This window comes from Lithobates pipiens, unplaced genomic scaffold (assembly GCF_037356315.1).
Source record: "Lithobates pipiens isolate NorthernLeopardFrog02 unplaced genomic scaffold, aLitPip1_a1.2 Scaffold_16, whole genome shotgun sequence".
Classification (NCBI taxonomy): Eukaryota; Metazoa; Chordata; class Amphibia; order Anura; family Ranidae; genus Lithobates; species Lithobates pipiens.
Genome location: NW_027507748.1, coordinates 96,350,734 through 96,372,905, shown reverse-complemented (window position 1 = coordinate 96,372,905; position 22,172 = coordinate 96,350,734).

Here is a 22,172-nt window from a genome sequence, read left to right as displayed (position 1 = left end):
CTGTACAGGCTGCATATTACGTGCACAGTGAGGCCGCATAGGATTGTTACAGTAAGGTTGAAACTGATTGGTACAGTAATGGTACATATGATGGGCGCAGTGAGGCTGCAAATGATTGTCACAGTGAGCTTGAAATTGATTGTGTGACATTGATCACAGTGAGATTGGCATAGTGAGGCTGCATATGATGGTCACAGTTAGGCTGCATATGATGGACAAAGTTAGACTGCATATGATGGACACAGTAAGACTGCATATGATGGGCACAGTTAGGCTGTATATTATGGGCACAGTGGAGCTGCATATGATGGTCACAGTGAGTTTGACATTGATTGGCATAGTAGGGCTGCATATGATGGGCACAGTGAGGTTGCATAAGATGGGCACAGAAAGGCTGCATATGATGGGAACAGTGAGGCTGCATATTATGGGCACAGTAAGGCTGGATATGATGGGCACAGTATCTAGCAGTAATGATACATAATCACCTGATAAATGGCTATTTGCAGTTCTGCATTACTAACTGTTTAATTTTTCAGTTTGTTTGCACCCCCCAAAAATTTTGAGCACCATCTGCCACTGATGTAACCAATGGCAGCCTCTTCAATGGACATCAAATTAAGATCACCTCCAGGGAGCTCACTTAGGCTACATTTGCATGGGAATTTTGCCACAATGCGAATGGCAGCAGGAATCTTAATTCCTGCTGCTGTATTTACCAGGTGTACATGGCTGTGGCTGTTGTGTCTATACACTTCAATGACTGGTTGTTGGAAACTGCAACTATTCATGATTGTTTGCACAGCCAGTAATTATCAGCATTGATTGCTGCTGGATACACGCAAAGTGCATTCAGTGATCACTGCAGGTAGTCCCTGGCTGTGTGAACAGTCACAAATAGCTGTGGCCACCAACAACCTTTCATTGAAGTGTACAGGCATGGCAGCAGCAGCTAGCTATTCACACCTGTCACACATAAAGCAGCAGGAATCATGAGATCCCTGCTGCTGCCATTCGCACAGTGGCAACATGCCCGTGTGAATGTAGCCTTAGGGGTACCAGAGTGAGCACCTTGAATAGCAGAGGTTTGTGTATCACAAGAATGTCTGACAGTCTCCTGCAGGAACACAAGAAGGTCTCACACCAATGAAGTCACATTCTTTCAACAAACTTTATTTAATCAGACAAGACATGTGCTGAAAGTCCCCACCTAGGACTCACTCTCCGCAGACACATTTCACTCTGCAGAGCTTGGTAGTTGAGACCTTAATGACCAAGTCCAAAGGGGTGAAATGCATCAGAGAGGGTCAGTTTCCAGTCAGGGAACTGCGCCACTTGCTGTCTGATAAAAAAAAGTTTAGGAAAGAAGTAGCAGCAGCTCTGCCCATCCCTCGCCTTTGCAGTTGATTCACATAAGGCTTTGTACTTTGTGAATGGGTTCATATAATACAAATTGCTCTGAGCTTGGGCAGGAGGAGGGGAGGGGTGGGCAGAGCTACCACTGTGTGAAAAATACTCTACAGCTGTAGTAGCTCAGACCAGAAGTTCCAACAATGGAGTGGCAAAAATGTATCCATAGCTATGCTCCCAGTGGTAAGTAAGAATGTAAGTTGAAAATTAAAGAGATGAGTCCATGAAGGGGCATGCAGCTAGCTGGCCTTAACCCATAGCAATCAGCCACATTTTAAAAAATTGAGGGGAAGGGAAGGAGACAGCAAGGCCACTCTGGTGTAGTAAGTTCCACAAAGGAATTGCAAAGAAAAGTTAATTAATTACATAATTAATGAATACAGAAGTTTAACAACCACACATACAGTGTATATATATATATGGATTCAGAACTTTTGTGAGTATTCATTTTTAACTTGTATTTGTAATTAAACCTTCTTGGAACTTACTACACCAGAGCGGTTGTGCTGTCTCCCTCCCCTCTCTTTGTTTTACAAATGGAGTCCCACCTCCGTTTTGACAGCAGAACACATCAGAAACCCCTAGGTTGTTAGTTCCTTTTGCCCAGCTATAAGGGTTGCCCGCTTGTAGAGCACCCCCCCCATTTTGGTCTGTATTAATTGCCTTTGTTTATTTTATGGATTTCTTTTTAACTGCATCATTCACATTTCCCATGAGTGGTTGAGCCTGGTGCCTTTCCTGGCATTGGGGAATAATACTTTTTTTTACATATTAGAAAGTGGCTGATCTCTTGGAGTTCAGCTTTTATGGAGCCATATACAGCCAGGCAAGCCAGGCCATATACAGCCAGCATTTTCATATGAAAACTAGTAATGGCAAGCCCTATATTTCTCCCATGGGAGTTGTAGTTGAAGTTGTGCCAGCTGACATCAGAAGTCATAAACAACCTGTTTTTAAATCTGATAATGGACATTTTCTCATTTTGTTTCATTCGTTATGATCACAATTTGTAAATTCGCAAATTTGAAAATTCATAAATTCATACGTTTGAAAAAATTTGAAGATTTGAAAATCCCCAAATAAGAAAGAAAATCAGAAAATTCTAAAGAATAACTAACTAACTGATAATAACTAACTATTAAATTATAGATATTGGAATTTCCTTTCAAAATTGGCTGTTAGTGAATGCAACAAATTATCCTAAATAACAAATGCTGCACCTAAACAAATGGAACGGGACCAATTAATAATAATAATATGTTTTTATTATTATTATTGTTATTTATTATTATTAATTCATTTATTCAATTTGTTTAGATACAGCATTAGTTTTTTTGGATAATTCCTAACCTTGGATACATTTGTATTTGTTAAGCCCCATACACACTATCAGGTTTTCTGCTGATTTTTTTTCCTTCAGATTTACCAAAACAATGTAGTGCAAGGGCCTGCCTGATTGCATACAAATTGAAACTCCTAAGGTTTGACCTCATATTATATGGTTTTGGTAAATCTGAAGGAAAAAATCAGCAGAAAATCTGATAGCGTGTATGGGGCTTTACATTCACTAACTAACAAATTTGAAAGTTAGTTAGTTACTACTTCAGATTTTCAAATTTCGAATATTCGAATTTACGAATATCTGGAAAAATTTGTTAAACGGGTTTTCATTCATTCGGATATTTCCGAATTAACGAATTTGTCGAAATTTGTTAAAAAACTAATTCTGAACGAAACTAATTGCACATGTCTACTTTTGACCCACATCAGTGCATAGTCATCTTTTGTAAGACAAAATGTTATTTGACTGTGTATTTTTAGTCTTCTGCCTCAAATATACATTTTTCATTGGGCTCTAAAGTGTAAGCCTTTATTCATTCATGCCTCTTGTGCTCTGCACCATGTACAGGTGTGAATTAGTCATAAACAGACTTCAATAGCCAAAGACTCATCAATTATTACTACTGTACAACAGAATAATCCGCACACAGAAAGATTCCCAGAGATCTTTTTTTTTTTTTGAAGAGTTGGCTTGTTATGTTTCACTTGAATGCGTTTAGTGTAATCGTATAATATACTCTGACAGGTGCTCTCAAGCCCCCTTGTTACTTACCTAACTTAATTAAAACCCTGATATAAAATTCTGTTTCAAAAAGCCAGTTTTAGGTCATTTTTACACTACACTTTTTGAGGCTTAGCTTTACCTTCATCTTTTATTACAAGAGGTGAATGTAATCTTGACCAAATTCATTACAATTTTTACATTTAATTAATATTTTATACTTAAAGTATATCTGAGAGCCCACCTTACCTTGTAACATGGCTCAAGGTCCACAGAGTACATACAGTACCTTGTCTGAAGCAATGTTCAGTTTTTTACTTAGGGATTTTTGTTAGGAGGAAAATGTAAATGCCAATAAGGCTTAGAATAGTCCTTTAAAGCAACCTTGCTACATAAATAATATATACTAAGCAAGAACATACTTGTTTTGAATAGGGGGGCTTATTTACCTCTCAGCCTGCACCACTGAACATCACTCTGTTTATGAGAAATGGTCCCCAAAAGTCCACTGGTAATCCAACACTTCTGGGATTGTCTTCCTCCAGAGTTGTCCTGCCGCTGACTTCATGCTGGTACAGGAGAGAGCAGTGACATGGAATTCAGCCACTAAGAGCTGTGCGTGACCACAGAGATTGACACTCCCGGAAGTTTCAGTTTCCCAGCAAATTTCAGGGGACCAGTTCTAATGAACAGTGAGGTGCATAGGCGTAGCATAAGGGGTTTCAGGGGTCACAATTGCAACCTCGCCCCTAGCTCCAGGGGGCCCCTGCAGCCTCCCTGTATTATTACCATATCCCCACAAATTCCAGCTCCGAACTGCCCTAGGGCCCCACAACCACGCTCCAGTACTGGGCTTCCACTTTGCCTTCTACAGTCAACACCCCTCTGTTCTTATTGGCTTGAGAGAAGCTGCGAGCCATTTCCTGAGTGGAGAGGAGCATGGGGTGAGAACAGCCCAGGATGGGGAAGTGTCTGTGCTGTGTGCTGGCAACATGGAATGGTAACCGAGCTCAGTGAGGCAATAGGAGGAGAGTGCCGTCCTGTAGCTACGATGGGACCGATGTCGCTGGTGAGGTAAGACACTGCTCAGTGTCTTCTAGTCACTAGCTGGGATTCTCTGTACCACCCCCCCACCACAGGATGTCCATTTACCCCACTTCCCTGACAACTGGGAAAAAGACACCCACCTCCAGGAAGTGACCTTCCCCCAACACCCGCCAACAGTGACAGAGAAACGTTCAGAAATTGCTAAAACAAATCCCTTAACACCTCCTCAGGGGGGCCCCTCTGGATGCTATGCCCACTGCTGAGCTTCTTTCCCAGTACAGCACTCTATACTGCTCCTCCTCCGCAGGGCTGAAATCACATTCCTTTACAACACAGCCAGTCAGCCATGATCTACACAGGGTGTATCTGCTTACTGCAACTACATTGCCGTTCCGACCAGAACATATCACAGGTCAGAAGGGCAACATAAAAGCCAGATACACCCTGTGAAGACTGACAGACTGTGTGTAAAGGAATGTGATTTCAGCCCTGTGTATTGTGGAGGGGGGAGCTGTATACAGTGCTGGGATGGGAAAGGAGCTCTGCCAAATGACCTGCCAGGGGTCCCTGTCCTCTGATTCTCCAGGGGTGATCCCTGTCCTCTAATGTAAGGAGGAACTCTGGGAACTCTAAACTTTTAACCCACTTTTATTATCTTGCCGTGCGTGGATGTATCTACACACGGTGGAAGTGGTGGGTGATAGTGGGGGGGGGGGGCCCAGATCAACTTTTGCATCGGGGCCCACAAGCTTCAAGCTATGCCTCTGGGGAGAAGTTCAGCAGTGCAGGCATCAGTTATTGTAATTATTGTGAGAAAAGTAAGTATTCTCTCTGTTCTTTACAGTTACAGTATTTTTTTAGTTGCTTTTTATATCATTTAGTTATGTGACAGGGTTGCTTTATAGCCAAACTCCCATAGCAGCCATTCAGATTTCACCTTTCAGAATTTTGGACTACTTTCTCAGGACAACAGATTCACTTATCCAAGTATTTTTTTTGTTTTATAAAGACAACCTGTTTTTTTAAGACATTCTCAATAGGGACAAGATAGGTGATGCATGTTGTTAACACAATTTGATATTTTAGTGTCCTGCTTTCTAGTATTTCTAAAAAAGATAAAGTAACATTTTATTAGCCTCATAGAAGAGCATTAAACAGGCTGAAAAAAACCCATTCAGCGTATCATACCACCAGCTAGCAACTAGTGTCACAGCTAATGATAGCTTGAGCTGTTAGCTCTTAGTGATCACAGCTTTCATAAAGGAAATGTATAGTGGTTTTCTATAGATTAGCTTTAAAGCCTTGACAAGTGAACACAAGTGTTTGACTAAGTGCTCTTACTGAATTCAAGCTTTAGCAATCACACTTTTGCTGTGTCATATATCCCAAGAAACAGAGACGTGTAGTCAGTGAAGGCAGGTGAGGCAGAGCCATGAACTTTAAAAAAAAAAGCCTAATTCCTACCAAACCACTGGCAAAAATTTGGGGCTCCTACGACCTATGGTTCTGGAGATACGGGGGGGGGGGGGGGCTCCTTGCGCAGCCTGTCAGAAGTTGCATACAGAGCGGCCAGTTTAAATACAAGCTGGCACACTCTGGAGCAGACTGAGAGGATGAGCTCACAGTGCCTCTCCTCACTTCTTGTCAGAAGAACTGAGCTCAATGGACAGCTTGGAGTCTTGGACCAATGGTAAAGTACCATTGGCCCCAGCTGTCCAATAAAAATGCTGCAGTGGAGGCACGCCTCTGCGGTGTCATAGAAGGGGTATGTGTCTAAAAGACAAACGCTCCTTTCCAAACACATACAACATACACATATTTAGACAATTTTTCCACAGAATCAAATTAACCTACCAGCATGTCCAGCATGACCCTTAGCCCAGAGCGGATGAACCCCATAAAGTGCCTCCACCGCGTTGATCTTCCTTATTTACATTGTGAGTATGTATATTATTTTGTTGCCATTAAATTATACTGCACTCAGATGGTGCTGCTCGTCTTCCTTTGTTTGTCTATCTGCAGAGTATCCTACTAGCCCTTCTGCCATCCACAGTTTGCAGTTTTTCTCAAAGACTGTCTATCAGAGACTTTTAGAGACACAGAATTGTACCTACAGACCATTTCCACTCCTTCTACAGACTCTGTGCGCCAATATTATTTTTGTCACATGTAAGTGACTGAGTCTGAGTGGGGGGGGGGATTTACTAAAACTGACACGCATTGAATCTGGTGCAGCTGTGCATAGTAATCAGCTTTTAACTTCAGGTTGTTCGGTTGTTCAATTAAAGTGATACTAAAGTCTTGCTTTTTTTGGTTAAAAATAACAAACATGTTATACTTACCTGCTCTGTGCAGTGGTTTTGCACAGAGCAGCCCAGATCCTCCTCCTCTCAGGTCCCTTGTCCCCGTGCTCCTCTCCCCTCCCTCCTGTCAAATGCCCACACAGCAAGTAGTTTGTTATGGGGGTACCCGAGCCGAGCCACTGCTCTGTGTGTCCATTCAGACTTTGATGGCCTGCCGCCTCTCTCTCCTCATTAGCTCAATGACTTTGATTGACAGCAGTGGGCACCAATGGCGTGTGTTTCAGCCAATCAAGAGAAAAATTCCTGGACAGCCGAGTCTCTTGTACAACATTGCTGGATTGAGATGGGGCTTTTTATCTTAAAGTTGTAGTAAACCGTTATGTGTTTTTTTGGGGACTGCAAGGAATAGACATAATCTGCTAGTATGCATCGCATACTAGCACATTATGTGAAACCTACCTTAGAACGAAGCCCTTCCAGCAGCAAGCTATCACCACTGACAAGGCTTCCATCTTCATCTGTCTTCCTTCTGGGTTCATGGACTTTGGCTGGCCGGAGTCGGAAGAAATGGCATGGGGGGCATTCCTTCAGATGCATGAGCCAGTGACATATCATGCAGCATGTACAGCAAATATCTCCTAAACAGTGAATGCTTTGGAGGTATTTTACAGTAGATATACGTAAGCCCTTTTATAGGCGTACACATTATGTATGGGAGTTTACTCTCACTTGAATGCATAGAATGCATTAAGATAAAGAAAACTCTCTGCCTTTAGAACCACTTTAAGCTTTGACATTAAAACCTAGAGGCTGATTGGTTACTATGCACAGCTGCACCAGATTATGGGGTTGATTTACTAAAGGCAAAGCCACTCTGCACTACAAGTGCACTTGGAAGTGCAGCCTCTATAGATCTGAGGGGAAGACCTGAAACAAGGGGAAGCTCTGCTGATCTTATCATCCAATCATGTACAAGCAAAAATGCTGTTTTTTATTTTCCTTGCATGTCCCCATCAGATCTACAGCAACTGCATTGTAGTGTAATGCAAAGTTAATTTGCCTTTAGTAAATAACCACCATTTTTAGTAAATCTTCCCTAGTGTGTCTTATGTCTGAATTTTGTATTTTTTCTCCATCAGTTTCCAGTGAATTGAGTGACGTTGAATGAGGCTGTATTTTCTAGCTGATTTGAAAACCTGCTCATCGCCTCTATATATAATAATAAACATACATATTGTCTTAAATGAGACCCTAAGCTAGATAGCAAAAAATAGGGTCTTTTTCCATAGAACGGCTCTGTTCAGAAATTCCTCAACTCTTCATATTGGTTGAGAAATAATTACATTTTTTACTACAAGATTCTGCACATCAGCTGGATGACCTATGGGTATTATGAAATATGGCACTTTTAAGACCACACAACTCAGCAGGCTTTAACCCATGCTGAATGTTCTGTCTTTGGATTTGCAGTAGTGAGATCTTTCAGTTTTTTGTAACTTTGAAGAAAAAAGAGGTTCATGTTCAGTCTAGGATTAAAAGTCCTCCAAAGGTACCCATGGGTATTGCAGGCACCAAAACTGTGCACTTCAGAGTAACTGTTATCATAGAAATGTGTCTGGACGGGCTTTGGGCTTGTGTCAGTCTCATCAGTTTGATATCAGTTTAGGATGTTTCATTCAAAATTCATTGATAGGTGCATTTGATCTACAGTTAACTTCCTTTTGACCTGATCTGCTTTAGGTTGGTTTTGTGTTCCAACAAACTGTATGGAAATATGAATTTCACATAACGTTAACAAAGCCTTGAGTTTGAACCACCCTGAAACCTGATGTAGCACCCTGATGTTTAGGCAGGATTGCTAGTAAATTTACCTGCCAGGTATAGTTGCCTTGGCCAATTGATAGGAGATCAATTGATTCCACCCTAATTCTGGAATTGCTGCACTTCTTTCTTCTGTCACTAGATGGCCAGGTAACTGGTGGCAATAGATAAGACAAGGGCATTGCAAGGAAAGATTAGGAATAGATGGGGTATCTCAGCCAATGGGCAGGGATCTTCTTGGGTCCCATGGCCTGCTCGGAGAGCCTATTTATTTGGGTAAGGTCAGGTGTTCGGGGTTTTGTGCCACCTGGATGGCTGTCTGGGTGGATGTATGGTGTATTGCCACAGGCTGCCAGGCCAGAGCCTGAAGCCTATGCCGAGGATATCTGGCTGCTAGGCTGTCTGAGGGTCTATGCAGAAGCAGGAGAGCAGTGCAGGCTTGGGACCATGGCTTGCAGTCCAACCAGAAGAGATGGTTCTGCTGGCAGAAGAACCTGTCATGGTCGGAAGTAGAGGGGATGCTGTCGCCACTAGGGGACCTTCCACCTTGTTACCAGGGACCATTGTGAGTAGCTGAAGCAAGTACCAGAGCAGTATTCTCACCAACCGGGGACGGTGAAGAATTGGGAAACTTAAGCAGGTGTCAAGCCAAAGTGCGGTATGTACCAAAGGGTAGTCTTGGCCTGTATACGGCTGGAGGCTATGAGGCCTTGGGACTGATCTGCGGGAAATGTTTCAGTCTGGCCACACACCTGAGGCTGTGGATTGTCTGCTGACATTGCGGGGAACACCTGCTTGAGGTAGTTTCAACAGCTCAACCTCTGAGGATACCGCAGGCGGATTGTGACAAGAATGTCGCTATCCCGGCTGGGAGTGATATCAAGAGTCCACCTGCCATCACACGAGTCGTTCAGGAAACTGCTCTCCCTGTCTCAATGGCTGTCCCATGTCCTCGAGGCTGTGGTCAGGCCCATCTGCTCGTTTTGAAGTCCGAGCCACTGGGGAAAAGTGTACTGGAGTCGGGTAAGTCTGCAAAGGGTGAAAGCAGTGTGCCTGTAGGGGTGGTAATACCTGTGGCCATTAAGGGAGACAACGTGGTTGTGTTGGTTAAAGCCAGTGCCAAGTGCAAGTATCTTCCGGCTGAAGAGTGTTCCACCATAACCAATTCAGACATTCCCTCTGATTGATTATCTGAACTGTTTTCAGACACTTTATCCTGGACAGGAAAGTGGAGTGACAGTGATGAGGAGCAAATGTGTGATAAAGAAGAGGATGAAGTTCCCTATGCTACTGCCGCTAGTGTTAAAGTTAAGCTATCTGCCAATGCAGCTCCCCTGGTGTGCATTACTAAATATTTTGAGAAGGATCGGTGGGCTAGATGGGTCCCCAAAGCTCGCCATACCAAGCAAACGCCCGTGAATAAGTCTGATTGCAAGCCAGATGTTGTTGCTGGGTACCCGGTTCAGTATGCTCCAGACCCATGGGCCCTTCCTGGGTATGGAGACTCTAAGACCCTGCCCAGGCTGTCCTAGGTGCAGCAAATCATCATAAAGAAAGTGGCTGAGGAATACGGATATCTATATCCCTACATACCGGCTCATCTAGAAGAGGAAATTCTGGATAAGGAGACCCAATGGGTAGATGTAGCTGTGCACAGTTTCCTCCAGACCCCTCTACAGGTAGAATTTCCAAAGCTGTCACCAAAAGTTGCTGAGAGATATGTTTCAGTGTTGCACACCTGGGGCTATAGCCATAAAATCAATCTGGAAAGTGTAATTATCTGCAGGCCCGACAAGAAGGACATTAAACACTTCATTACTATGGTAAATACAAAATGAGAGATTTGAAGTGGCCAGATCCCAGGTACTATTGGTAAATTCTATGGAATTGTATCTGTTCGCTACTGTTAGTAGAGAACATTCCTGCTGGCTGTACTGTTGAGAATGTGCTTGACTGAATGCTGCCAGCAGAGGCAGGGAGTGCCCACTTGAGTCATGCTGGCTGGTGCTCTGAAAGTTGCCAGCGTGCCTCCCTTTTAAAAGTAATCTGCTGATGTGACGTTCTGCAGGTATGCTCCTCAACTAATGAGGAAACCTTCCTCATTCCCATGCTGTCATGTGGACTGACTGAGGCTTCTATTGCAAGGGGACCTGTGTCCAAGAGTGCGGTCCTTTGCAACATGGCCTGGCTGCTTGTTGCCTGAATGCATCTGTTCCTTTTTGTCCCCAAGGTTCCCTTAAAGAAAAAGTGGAACTGCTGGGAAACATCGTCCTACCCCATATGAAACAAGTTCATGAAACAAATGTTACACACATCCGCACAGCTTCAAAAAACGTGCCTATTCTTAGTAATATAATTATCTTCCATGATCGTAAGCACCATCTAGTGGCCATAGTGTCTTTTTTTCCTGATTGAGTTATGTAAAAACAAATACTGCATTGTAGCTCCCGCTGGTGCTTATTATCATAGGAAATAAATATATTACACAATTTCCCTAGGAACTGTGTGGATGTGTGTCACATTTTTTTCAGCAGCTTGTTAATCCATAGACTCCCTTAGTGTTATAGAAAGTGTCATAATTGATATATCTATTGTGTAAATAAGGTTTAAATTATGTACATGGTACTCAGCAGCCATAGCACCTACCATCATTTTTTTAATGGAAAAAAAAACGCTTAAATTATACAGAAATATAATTCCAAAAACACAATATTGGTCAAAGACAAGTTTCTCCTAGAAATACAAACCATAGCAGTTTTCTGATTATTAGTACCTAGAAATCTGAACACACAACAACAAGATCTTCTTGTGACAGAAACAGTGACAGCAGTTTGGAACTCAAGCGAGCCCTCTTTAATGAAATATGCATAAGATGTGTCCAAGATTTATAATTTATTTTGAATTATTCCTATAAGTGTCCTCAAAAATGAAAGGCGGAATAGAATGGATACTGCATTGTGTCACTTCTGCAAGTCTGTCAAAATGGGATCTGATACATGACTAGCAAGTCACAATTGTCAGTCTTTATATTCTTCAGCCACCTGCCACTTACAGATAAAATATGAACAGCTCTGTCCCATCAGCCTCAGGGGGTTGTGTGTTTTCTGACTCACATTCATGAGCGCTGAAGCCATCTTGTTCTGTTTAGCTCAATTTTTAACCATTTGCTCTTACTAAATTGTAGGTGGGCAAGTCAGCACATTGCTACTACTTTAAGTACTGAAATTGTAATGTTTGCAATTGCAGTTAAAAGAAACAATTAATAAAAAAGTCTCTTTCATGTTTAATGCATTTATAATCTCATTTTACTATATTAAATATAGCCATTTTATACTTAAAGTGATTGTTTGTAAAAAATTGACACTTGCAGTGGGCTTCCGTCAGCACTGCAAGAGTTAAAGTGATTGTAAAGGAATATTTTTTTGTTGTTAAATAGCAAACATTTCTATACCTACCTGCTCTGTGCAATGGAATTGCACAGCGAGTCCTAAACCACCTCTGAATTGCACAGAGAGGCCTGAGCCTCCTCTCCTTGGGTCCCACGCCGGTGCTCCTCCTCTCAAGCCAGTGCCCCCACAGGAGCCCGTTTCCCATGGGGACACTCATGCATGCTCGCTTGTGAGCTCCACTGCTGTGTCCATTGACACAGACAGTGGGAGGGTGTGAGGTGACAAATTTGATGCGTTAACATTTTTTACCTTAATGCAAGGAATGCATTAAGGTAAAAATTGTTCAGGCTTTAGAACCACTTTAAATCATTTTTGTCTAGAGGGAATAGGAGAAGCAGATATATTTACCTTATTCCTAGCTGCCTTCCAAGTTACTTCTGCCACAGGTACTCTGATCTCTAGATGCACATTGCAGGACTAGCAGTGAAGATGTAGGCAGATGGAGACTGCAGTATGTAGCACTTACCCCAAAAGGATAGCTGAGAATATACCCAGGTCTCCCAATGTAGTACAGAGGCTGACAGTCACACAAGCTCAGCTTTTCTGAAGGTAGCAGGGAATGGCCGTGTAGCTAGGACCCTACAACAGCAGTCCATAAAACCCCTTAGTTACCTTATGGCACTTCCACAGCTATCAGTGCCCAGCAAAGTCTTTACTCACAGAGTCCTATGAGCTGTCTGCCACCAAACATCCACAAGTAGATCCTAAGTGAGGAAAATTAACTAGATTCTTCTCCAGACCCTGGACTTCAGTGGCGTATCCTCCAGCAAAAGTAATCTTCAGGCAATCTTCTCCAGGCCCTCAGCTCAGCAGCCGCTAGGGCCCAAACTGCAATTTCTTGTCTCTCTAGCGATCTGCCAGGAGGAACAGCCCCCCAGAATAACTAGAACCCTACCTTGAGGGAAAGAACATTGCTCAGACTTCCTGCACATTTTTAACCTCCACAGCCACCGTCTGGATGTCTTCTTCAAGGGATTGGATGGAGCATGATAAATACTCAACTAATTATTTGAATCTCCTCGCCCTATGCTCTTGAAGCTTCTTTCAGTTGCAGCTGGCAGTAATCAAACTCCCACTTCACCTAACAGTCTATGTAGAGGAGGGAGCTACAAGTATTTTCTTGTACCTGAAGTTGGCACTGTGCTATTTATTCAGGCTGGCAGGAGCTCATTGAGAACAAATTGTCATCTTCTAAGGGTTCCAGGCAGTCATCATGGAGAGGAGGCAATCCTAATGGATACTGAAATCCTGCAAGATTAGGATGGCCATCTTGCCTGCAGTGGGGTATAGGGACAGAGCCCCTGCTAGATAGGGAGAGAGTAGGAACAGTAATAATGAGCGGGACTTGTTGAGGAGGGAAAGAATAGGTTTTCCATTACAGGGTATCTGCTCTATCAGCTTCCTGGAAGATTCCCACACTGGCAGCCAGATATCTGCAAGGAAATTTGGGGATTGCAGTGTGAACAATCAATATTATAGCCCCCTCCAAGGGAAGTGCTCCTCTGTCATTCTGTTGTCTGTAAGTGCCTAATATATTACTTTTGGAAAGTGACTTGTGGATAAGCCTGAAATAATAATATTTGAATGTGTCTTGTGGATCACAGTGCCCTCTTCTGCCTGAAGAAGTGCATGGCCTGCAACATATGTCTTGCTATTGGTGTGTAGGTGGGCTGAAGCATGGTGCGGCAGCAATAACACATTCACTTCCTGTGCAATAAAGAACCCATATTAAAATAATTCAAAGACAATTCACAGATATCCCGGTGGTAAGGCAGCCCAGCCAGGAACACTCACAGTTCCAACAGCATGCAAACAGCAGGTTTCAGCTGAACGGAAAGCACTTGTAGAGAGGGGTAGAATTTGGCCTGGTCATCTTGTGCCCAAGCAAGCAGATGTCCAAAGAAGTTGCTAGCCCTATGCTTTCCCTTCTCGTCAGGAACCTTTCCCTGCTGCTAGTTCTATCCCTACCAGGCAGGGTACCTGTCCCTACTCTTGCCAACTCGTCGAAATGCACACCAAATCTGGGAGCCAGAGCCTTAAAAAGTCTCTACCTAACCCAAGATGGCTGCTGGAGTCACGTGGGGCAGCAGCCTACAATGGGATAGCTTCCCCAGTGACTCAGGTAACCATAGAGGAGCCTTATTCCTCTAGACTTCCTCTCCAACAACTGTGCTGTACTGAGTGAATTGCAAAGGTCATTTTTTCTTTTACCTGCAGTTCAACTTTAAAAATTGTATACTCCTGTAGTCAACCCATAGAAATAAATATTACATTATAATCATATTGGTATATTTTCAATTTAATACATGTATGATATCTGGTGTATACACAGAGAGAGAGGCAGATGAACATCAAGTGAGGTTTTTGATCTTTGCCATACAGCAGGAGGAGAATTATATGTGGACAGTGCACACTGTACATGATTCCTCTCACACAGTCCTAGAGTGGGAACACCAACTAACACAGCTGTTAATGTAATTCCCATATCTCATGCTGTGGATTCTTCCCCTTCAAGTATAGGATGTCATTAGCTTATATCTTCAGTAGGAGGTTTTATTAGTGTGAAGTGCTGGCTGCTGGTTTTTCCTTCTTACAATAACAGAGAGAGGCTCCACCGCCGCTTCATATGGCGTTGTTCCGTGTCCTGCCGGGTGCTGTCAATGCTACATACACTCCAAATCATTCTACTTGGCTTCTTTCTTTAAAGGAAGTCCTGATGAAACTCATATCCAAGAACAAAGTCCAAGCTCAACTTAAAGCCCAACTGAATTCATAGATAGAAATATATATGTAGTTAGATAGATGGACAATGATTTTTTCCTCTTATGCCCCGTACACACGAGCGGACTTTTCGACATCCAAACTCCGACGGACTGAGTCCAGCGGACTATCCGCTCGTGTGTGGGCTGCAACGGACTTTAGCTTCGCAAAAGTCTGACGGACTTTAGAAATGAAGCATGCTTCAAATTTTCCCGACGGAACTCCGCCGGACCCAGGTCCGATGTAGAAGTCCGCTCGTCTGTATGCTGTTCCGACAGTCCTAAAACGACGCATGCTCTGAAGCAAGTACGAGACGGAAGTGCTCGGTCTTGTAAAACTCCAGTTCGTATTGGAAGTAGCACATTCGTCATGCTGCAAATTCTGTGCTCGTTTAAATGTATAGCGCATCTTCTTTATAATGCTAGAAGAACGAAGCCTTTTTATTTATAATGCTAGAAGAACGAAGTTGCTTTGCTGCTCATATTCACTCACAGAGTTCTCACCAAACACATTTCTGTTTTATTTCTCCTCATCTCATGAATGATCTTGTTTTTATTTTAAAGCCCCATCTCAATATTTTTTATTTTTATTTTTTTTTTAATAATTTTTTTTACTCCATATTTTTGGTACAATTCTTTACCATGTTTTTCTTGTGATCTCCATATTTAATTATTCTGTCAATTAAAACCAAAAAAAAAAAAAAAAGTTGTTAACTTGACCGAATAATTAAATATGGAGATCACAAGAATAAAAATGTTCATGATTTCACCCAAAAATATTGATGAAAAAATTACTCCAAAAAAATAAAAAAAAACAAGAAAAAATGTTGGTGACTAATTTTTGGCCTACATATTTTTGGTACAATTCTTTACCATTTTTTTTTTATTGTGATCTCCATATTTAATTGTTCCGTCAAGTTAAAACCAAAAACTTTATTTTATTTTATTTTTTTTTCATTACCACAATAACCTTTTTATTTTTATTCTGGTGACAAGTTACCACAATAACATTTTTATTTTGTTTATAACCTCAAGGAGGTTAGTGTCCCTTGTTAATTTCACATTGTCTTTTATAGAAAGGTATTTGACCAAAAAACACATAGGCAATTCTATTTTCAAACAAAAATATCCATTTATTCTGGTTCTACAAACAAAAAAATGAAGGCAACACTGGAGAAAATTGTGACATTTGTGTAGCCTTTTGGCCCCAGGGCAAACGTGAAACTATGTGGACAAGAAAATTCAAATATTACAAAATCCAATATGGTCCCAGAATCCCAGACATCAAGAGCAGCATCAGATGGTATATATGTCCCCAGGCTGTGGTACAACAGGCTGCATCTTTTTGGTCGGACCAGAGTGAAGCCAGGTCATCACCTTCTTCTCTTCGCTCCACCCTTCACTGCACCCTTCCCTGCAGACTTCCCTGTAGCCTTCCTGGGAGGCTGTGTCTCCGGTGGTGGACTCGTGGCAGGAGGAGGAGGAGGAGGAGGAACAGGAGGAACTTGCTCCACAATATTACTGTTGGCAGATAATTCTCCACTGAACCCCTTCTGTAACGCCAGGAAAATGAGCCTTTCACAGTGGAGACGTTGGCCCATCTCTAGTTGCTGGAGCCGGCTGGCGATGTAGCAGCCATAGGCCTCTTCTGCGTCAGGGGGGCTGTTTAAAACATTAGTAGCCTCTCTAATTAGTCGCAGGGATTTCTCTTGTGCCTGCGTATTTTTTTTGGCCCTTTTGGATGGAAGACGGAGGGGAGGCACTTGAGATGTTGTCATGCTTCTACTAGGCCCGGCCACCTCCTGCCTGACAGAGGGCATGGACTCCTCCTGGCTGAGAGTGGGCATAGCCTCCTCCTGCCTGCCACTTTCCCCACCTTCCTCCTGGCTGAGCTCCTCCTGTGTATAAAAAAGGGACATTGTTTTAGTTTTTTGTTCATCAATCCTAAACATTTTTCAGCTCCTGACTTCAAAATTCTGTTAATACATATAAAAGAGTATCATTATGACACCACTATTTCTTGTTTCTGCTGGTGACAAACATTTGTGGCCACTACTGTAAATTGATATGTCCAAATTTTAACTATTTTTTAACATCAATAAAAGCGTACAAATTCGAATAACATCTAGTTAACATCATTAATATTCTGAATATCACTATTTTTGGTAAAAAAATACCTGGCTCCAGCTGGGTGCATCCGCTTCTTCCAGGATGGAAGGCTCATCAGCCTCTGCTGAGGTGGAGGGAATGCTGCAGGGAAGGGTGGAGGGAAGGGTGGAGGGAAGAGTAGAAAGCGACTCCCTGGGTCTACACCGGTCGTCCAGGAACCGTAGCTTTTCAAAGTACCACAGCCTGGGTACATATACATCACCTGGTGCTGCTCCTGATGTTTGGGATTGAGCGATTTTCCTCTTTTCCTTTCGGAACATATTTTGCAATATTTGAATTTTCTTATCCACAAAGTCCACGTCTGCCTCTGGGATCCAAGTCTGCACAAATGTCACAAATCTCTCCAGTGTTGCCCTCCTTACTTGTTTATTAAAATAATCCTTGTGCTTGGTATGCCACAGATTTGACATCTCTTTATACTTGTCGATAAACAGACTTAAAAATTCTGGATCCCTGAATTTTTTATTCATTTTTCTGCAAGACAATACACAAGCCAAAAAACATAATGTTAGCTCAGACTCTCCTAATCTTAGCCCAAGATAGACTCCAGGATCTGCCACTTATTTGGGGAAATGGTTTAAACTTACCTTCGTTTTTCTTGCTCCCAACTTCTGTTCCTATTTTCGCAAACGAACATACGACATGTGATTTTTGTCGTTATATACAGTGCGTACGCGTAGAACTACGCCTGCGTTGCCCGCCCCTGACGTTCTTTTTAGTCAAGTTCATGGTTTCCCGCCCTTTCTGCGCACTTAACGTACGTACGACATGTGCATTTTGTCGTAAGATCCAGTGCGTACGCGTAGAACTACGCCTGCGTTGCCCGCCCCTGACGTTCTTTTAGTCAAGTTCATGTTTTCCCGCCCCTTTCTGCGCACTTAACGTACGTACGACATGTGCATTTTGGCTTAAGATCCAGTGCGTACGCGTAGAACTACGCCTGCGTTGCGCGCCCCTGACGTTCTTTTAGTCAAGTTCATGGTTTCCCGCCCTTTCTGCGCACTTAACGTACGTACGACGTGTGATTTTGTCGTAAGATCCAGTGCGTACGCGTAGAACTACGCCTGCGTTGCCCGCCCCTGACGTTCTTTTAGTCAAGTTCATGTTTTCCCGCCCCTTTCTGCGCACTTAACGTACGTACGACGTGTGATTTTGGCGTAAGATCCAGTGCGTACGCGTAGAACTACGCCTGCTTTGCCCGCCCATGACGTTCTTTTACAAGAATATTTCCCGCCCCCTTTTCTCTACGGTGCGCAGTAGGAGAAACATGGCGGAAACACAACAGGTGCTTGATATGAACGACTCCAGTAGTCAGGAATCCCCGGAGCCACAAACGTCCCGATCCGGAAAGAGGAGATTTAAGGCCTCAAATATGGCATTTCAAGAGATGGTGGGAATCTTGCGAAGTAAGGATTATGATGGCAAGCATGGACCATACACCCATCCGAACTTGCGCAAGGCCAGAATCATGGCCAAAGTAGTTAAGACCCTGCATAATCGTTTTGGGGTACGACGGTCAAAAGACCAATTGAGGAAACGGTGGTCCGACCTGAAATTGAGGGAGCCGGATCAATACAGAAGGATCAAGAAAGTTCTGAAAAAAAGTAAGTACTTGTCGTGTGTTCCTATTTTATGATTATTGCATACAGATCCATATGCTTTACCTTTGTACAATGTAAAAAATTGCTGCTTTCATGTTGTATACAGTAAAAGAATCGTATCGTTTTAACAAACCCTCGTAAATTGTTCGTGGCAAACCTCGTTTATGATACAGGGTTTGAACAGCATTTTTTGGGTGTGTAATTTTTAGGACACAACAAATGATTAGGACATTGTGGTTTAGATGTGTTTCAAAATACAATGACTAGAAAAGAACATTCAGTGTAATTGAAGGAGAGGACACTTGGCAGCTGGGTAAAAACACATCTGCACTCATGAGCAAAGGTGTGGGACACCAGAGAACATTTATTAGGGTAAACCACACGCCACACGGGGTTCCCTGGTATACTTGGGGGGGGGGGGGGGGTTGGGCATGTGTGAACCTTCGCACAAAAAGCAAATTATTTGCTTTTTTGTCAAAGTGAATTGATTTCTCATGTCTTCACATTTTGCATCTCTTCATAAACCGACAATTGTACAACACTTCTAATCAAGGTTTCATCTTCCTAGTTCTGGCCTTAAATATCTGTGTGCTAAAGTATACCTTTTTGTTTGTTAATTTCTCATAGGGGAGAAAAGCCTCACAAAGCAGGATCCCAGGGACCGCCACCCTTGCCAGCAGGAATGTGAGGTTAGCCCCATCCCCCCCGTGGATGTGCATGTGGAGGAAGGAGAGGTGGAAGAAGGAGAGGAGATGGGCACCCCACCAGGTGAGTGTCTGACACCACAGCTTCAGGTAATCGATGTATACCTGCATATTTCCAAACACATTTTTTTACATCTATTTTAGGTGATGTTGTGGTTGTGGAAAGCGACACATTTCCAAGCACCAGTGCCCCCCCCGAGGATGTCGAGGAAGGAGAGGTTGAGGAAGGAGAGGTGGAGGAAGTAGGGGAGCTGGGCACCCCACCAGGTGAGTGTCTGACACCCCAGCTTGTTGAAATCCATGTATGACTGCATAATTTTTGACCCAATTTTTCCCATCTATTGTAGGTGATGTTCTGTTTGTGGAAAGGGCCCCATTTTCCAGTGACAGCGCACAAAGGCTGATTGGCCAGATAATGGGCTGGAATGGGGAACTAGATGACATGCGAACTAGCCTGGATCTCATGAAGACTCAGATTGACAATATGCAGCTGGAAATGAAGAACATGATCGATATTTTGGGGAGAATATAATCCGTTTCTCCATAATATCGATCATGTTCTTCATTTCCCTTGTTTTAGTTCAAAGATTGTTACTTCACCAATTTTTACGATTGTGGCTGATTGTTGTTTTATACATTTTTCATATTTTTTATAGAAAAATAAAAAGCACAAAAAAAAAAAAAAAAAAAAAGTTTTTAAAAAATTGAAAAAAAAGCAAACCAAAAAATGTTTGGCAAAGAAAGTTAAATAAACCCAAAAAAAAAATTTAGATCACTAAATATTCAATGGCACATGTGAATGTGGCCAAATTAAAATTTTGAATAATCAACAATGTGTGGCGTATTCTTTCAATGCTTAATACCAGTTTGGGAAAAGGGATTTTGTGTATCCAGTGACAATGGGCCTTATTGAATTTAATGAAAATACACTTGGCACTACAAGTGCACTAGGATAACATAGGAGACAGCACAAACCAAAAGCAAGCAAGAAAACACATTTCAGATTTGAGGTTATTTTATTATTTTCCTCTTTTTAAAAATTAAATATTGGGTGGCATTGCAATGGCCCCCCTACCGTTAAAATAAGTCACATATCTTTCGCGCACTTCACGTGCACTTTGGGGGGCCAAGCCAGTACGGCCAGTATCCAGGCCTGTCATGGATTCTGGACCAACTCCAGCCTCCGGCATTATTCCTGATAAGTAAGTATTGGAGTATTTGTGCAAAAAGTTGTGCAAAATGCAGCACGTAAGGATGACATAGTTCAGTTTGTATTCCGCTAGGTTTAGAGCCGTCAGAAATACACGGAACCGGCTGGCCATTATTCCAAAAGCATTTTCCACCACTCTTCTCGCTCTGGCCAGCCGGTAGTTGAAAACCCTCCTCTCCGGGGTGAGGGCTCTTTGGGGGAATGGCCGCATTATGTGGTTGTCAAGAGCAAAAGCCTCATCCGCGATGAATACGAAGGGTAGTTCCTCCACATTCTCCGAATCAGGTGGCAAGCCCAGGCCACCTGTCTGTAGACGGCGGTAGAACTCCGTCTGGGCGAAGACTCCTCCATCCGACATGCGGCCATTCTTCCCCACGTCCACATAGAGAAATTCATACTGTGCCGACACCACCGCCATTAACACAATACTGTGAAACCCCTTGTAATTAAAAAAGTATGACCCCGAATGGGGTGGTGGCACAATGTGGACGTGCTTCCCATCTATGGCACCACCGCAGTTAGGAAAGTCCCACCGGGTGGCAAAATGGGATGCCACAGTCTGCCATTCCTGTGGCGATGAAGGAAACTGGGGAGGCAAAAAGAAGAAAAAAAACAAAATAAGTACTTTTGCACATTAAACATTGTACATTACAACACAAACTTTATTTCACGCTTCTGCCTAGTCACATGACACCGATCGTCTGCTCCCTGTCATTGGGAGCAGTGATCAGGGTCATGTCACTGCTAGCCCATCCCCCAGACAGTTAAGAAAAACACTCACCCAGAACACACTTTAAACCATTCCTTGGCCCCCTTGTGCTTAATAAAACACCTTCACTGCATGTGACATTTTTACAGCAATCAAGACAATTTTTGACAGCATTGATCACTGTATTAATGACAATGGTCACAAAAATGTTTGGAAATTGGCCAATGTGTCCGCCATAATGTGGCAGTCACCAGAAAAACAAAAAACAAAAAAAAAAAAAAAAAACGGTTAGCAACGCCATTACTATTTTCAAAAATGGCAAGATTTTACAAATGCCAGCAAAATAGACCATATTTACGAAACGATTGAACTTTTAACCAAAACAATCAAGAAACGCTTAAATTGTGATTCATTTTAACACATTTTTGTTTACTAAAAGACTACGTATCAGCATCAAATGATGTCCCAAAAAATCATGGTGATATATTTTTGTGCCTATCTTTCTTTAGAGCGAAAAGAGAGAAAAAAATGCATATTTAGAAAAATGCATTTTGGGTTTGTTGGTGGTTAATCACCAAAACTAAAAAAGCAGAGGTGATCAAAGACAACCAAATACAAAATCGCTTTGTGCTAATAAAATGAAGATAATTTACTAGGAGGAGCCATGTTACAAGGACGCACAATTGTCAATTCAAACAACGCACTGCCAAATCACCCAAAAAAGTGATGAAGGTCAGGAAGGGGGGAAAATCATTCCAGGGTTGAAGTGTGTTAAAAATACAATATATAATTCAACATTAATTTAAGGACACACAGACTCGTTGGAATTATATTAAGTGTGTGTGGGGGGGGATCCAGTTAAAGGACACACAGACCATTTGGGATACTATTAAGGGGGGGGGGGGGGATTCAGTTAAGGGGACACAGA